The 3,219-nt window shown below is 39.2% G+C and overlaps 2 pseudogenes; both read left to right on the plus strand.

The window, feature by feature from the left end:
- The first annotated feature begins 483 nt into the window (after window positions 1–483).
- Window positions 484–599, plus strand: LOC112471314 (annotated as a pseudogene).
- Window positions 600–1,618: 1,019 nt separating this feature from the next.
- LOC112471309 lies at window positions 1,619–1,734 on the plus strand (annotated as a pseudogene).
- The last annotated feature ends 1,485 nt before the right edge of the window (window positions 1,735–3,219 follow it).

Consider the following 3,219-nt stretch of genomic DNA (forward strand, 5'->3'; position numbering starts at 1 on the left):
GTGCAAGTCACCCTCTTGAAGCCTAGGGCTCCTCATATGTAAAACGAAAGGATGTTACTGCAAGACCTACCTATGCAGCTGTTAAAATGATTAGATTCAGTAATGTATGTGTTTAGAACAGGGCCTAGCACATAGAAAACATAAGTTTTTATCATCATCATCATCAATTTGGGGGAAAAGCTTCACAAAGAAAGACAACCATATTCTAAAACCCACAGGGCAAAACACAATAAACTATAGAGTTTCTTTAGTCTGTTATTCTTCATTTCTTTTGGTTTCTTTTCTCAGTCATTAATTTCATTTATTTATATGTAAGGTGTGACTTAAACTAGTAAATCGGTCATTAGCAAGAGCGATGGACCACTCATAGGTTGACAATATAAAATTATGATGTTGGATGTGGTTCCATAGAGTAGCGGTTAGCATGTTTGCTTTACACACAGAAGGTCCTGGGTTCCTGTCCCAGTGGAGCCACAGTCCATGGTCTACCGCCATGCCACCCTAAACAAACCAGATGTCTGATCTCAGAAGCTAAGCAAGGCCGGGCCTGGTTAGTACTTGGATGGGAGACCACCTAGGAAGACCAGGTGCTGTAGGCATAAATAAAAATAAATAAAAAAAATAAAATAAAATTATGATATTATTCAGCCTTTCCTTTGCATTTGCCAGGTCCAGAGCAAGAGTATGAAGGGAGTATGAATGAGAGCAAGAGTACAAATGGTCCTCATATGATCCGTTGAAATATTAAAAAATTATAAATCAAGATGAGAAATTTTAGATGTCTTTTCTCCTACCTTGATCAATGTGCCTTCATTAGAATCCAGAAGGCAACAGAAGAATTTAGTTCTCTGACTCCTTCCCCAGTGTACCCCCTATTTCTCACCCCAGGCTCAGTCCTGTACTGTGAGGATCTTCACACACAGGCAGGGATGTGTGTGTCTTTCCACCCACCCCATGCCTTGACCCCCATCCCGGTCCACAAGTTTTCAGCCCTATCCTTAATCCCACCTCAGCCTCCTCTTGGCCACTCTTCAGGCCTGAGAGTGTGCACGCTAGTGATGAGGGACCCAGGCTAGAGGTCTTTAAAGGCCTTGGAAAGAAGCTTGGGCCCCTTTGAGCAGGAAATATCAGCGCGGTTGGTACCTGGAATGTGTTCTAGAAAGGGTGTGTGTGTTGAGAGAGAGAGAGAGAGAAAGAGAGAGAGAGAACACTCCAGGCAGGGATCCTCCCTGGCCCTGAGGCCTCCCTGCTTGTATGGACTGGCATGGCCAGACAAGGGCCAGAACGGCCTCTAATATACAGAAGTAGAATAGGGGCCCTCTGGTCTAGATCTAACATCTACTGTTGTTACTTTTATTATACCAAATTGATGTCATGGTAGTATACAAAGGTTTACCTTATTGATTTTAGTGCAAACACTAAAATCAAGATTTAGTACAACCCTGGGGGGGGGAAAAAGCATGTTTTTAGGATTTTTTTTAGGTCCATCCTCACCCAAATTAGTTTGCAGAGGAAAAAAGAAATCCCCCAGGATGTGGTTCCATAATGTAGTGGTTAGCATGTCTGCTTTACACACAGAAGGTTCTGGGTTTGAGCCCCAGTGGGGTCATGGTCCATGGTCTATGGCCATGCCACCCTGAACGAGCCCGAAGTTTGGTCTCAGAAGCTAAGCAGGGTTGGGCCTGGTTGGTACTTGGATGGGACACCACCTATGAAGACCAGGTGCTGTAGGCATAAATTATAAAATAAAATAAAAAAAGAAATCCCCCAAACAATTAACATAACTCATTATTTTCAGCAAATATACAAAGTAGACAAGGCAGTCATTTAGCATCCCAAACTTTTATTAGGCCATTTTAAGAGACTATAAGATTAAATACAATTAAATGGTAAATAGATAATTCAAAATAATTATAATTTGCATTCTATGATTGGTTTATTAATGATATGACAAATCTAGATGCAGGACCCCCTTTATTAACAATAGTACATAGCAAACTAAATGAATATTTCTAGACTATTTATGCTAAAATTATGCATTCTAAAAGGTGACCGACCTAATAAATTCAGTGAGATTCTTCACTTTGAATATTTAATTTGCTGGAGCACTCTCTTTTAATATTGTTCTTAAATCTCCCCCTTTTTTTTAAGTAAGTTTCAGGTGTACAATTCAACAGTAAGGCATATATATATTGCATTATGTGTTCATCACCCATAGTTAGATTTCCTTATATAGATATAGATATAGATATAGATATAGGTATAAATAGATATAGCATTAAATCCCTTTATATTAGCAGAGCTGACTTCTCTAAGCAGCTCTGCTTTTAACTTACCTGAACCACAGGCCAACAAGTCTGCCTAGATTGGCAAAGCTTTCTATAAGCCACAAAATGTCTTAGGTGGAAGTTAGAAAGAATCTAGCTTCACGTCCTTATTTTCTAGAGGAAGAATAAGGTTCAGAGAAGGTAAGGGCGTAGCAATCTGTGTAATATTAATGAGTCTAGTTCAAAAAATGGGCCCCTAATAGCCCCATTAGGCAAACAGCAAGGAAAGCCCAATAGTCAAATGGATCTTTAGGGTGAACCATATGAAACTGCTGTTTTTTGTAACACGAACTGGATGCTTAAATAACAAAAATTTATAGTGTCATAGTTCTGGGAGCCAAAAGTCTTGAGATAAAGGTGTTGAGATAAAGGCAGAGTTGGTTCCTTCCGAGGGCTATTAGGGAAAATCTGTTCCATGCCCGTTTCTTACTTTCTGATGGTTTACCAGCCATATTCAATTAGGGATCCATCTTCTTCTAGTATAGCCTCATCTCAATTAATTACATCTGCAATGATCTTATTTCCAAATTAAGTCACATTCTGAGGTATTGGGAGTAGGGACTTCCATGTACAAATTGGGAACATGATTCAACCCAAAATAGACATGAATATGGGAAAGTATTTCATTTTTCAATTACTATGAAGAAAGGTTAAACATTGTATCCAATGCTATTAGAAAATTTGATTTGTTAGTAGTGATGACTCAAAAATTCAAGGTAGGAGTAAAGGCTATGTTGTCGAATGTATGTATGTATGTAACCCCTTCTGCCATTGAACATTCACACTGGTATAAGCATTTATTGCCCCATTTAAACACCATGACAGTCTTTTGATGGCACTTAAGTCTAAGCGACTGGCCTATAATCACGCTGCCAGGAGTAGTGCTAAATTT

This window comes from Pteropus alecto, unplaced genomic scaffold (genome assembly GCF_000325575.1).
Source record: "Pteropus alecto unplaced genomic scaffold, ASM32557v1 scaffold45, whole genome shotgun sequence".
NCBI classification, from domain to species: Eukaryota; Metazoa; Chordata; class Mammalia; order Chiroptera; family Pteropodidae; genus Pteropus; species Pteropus alecto.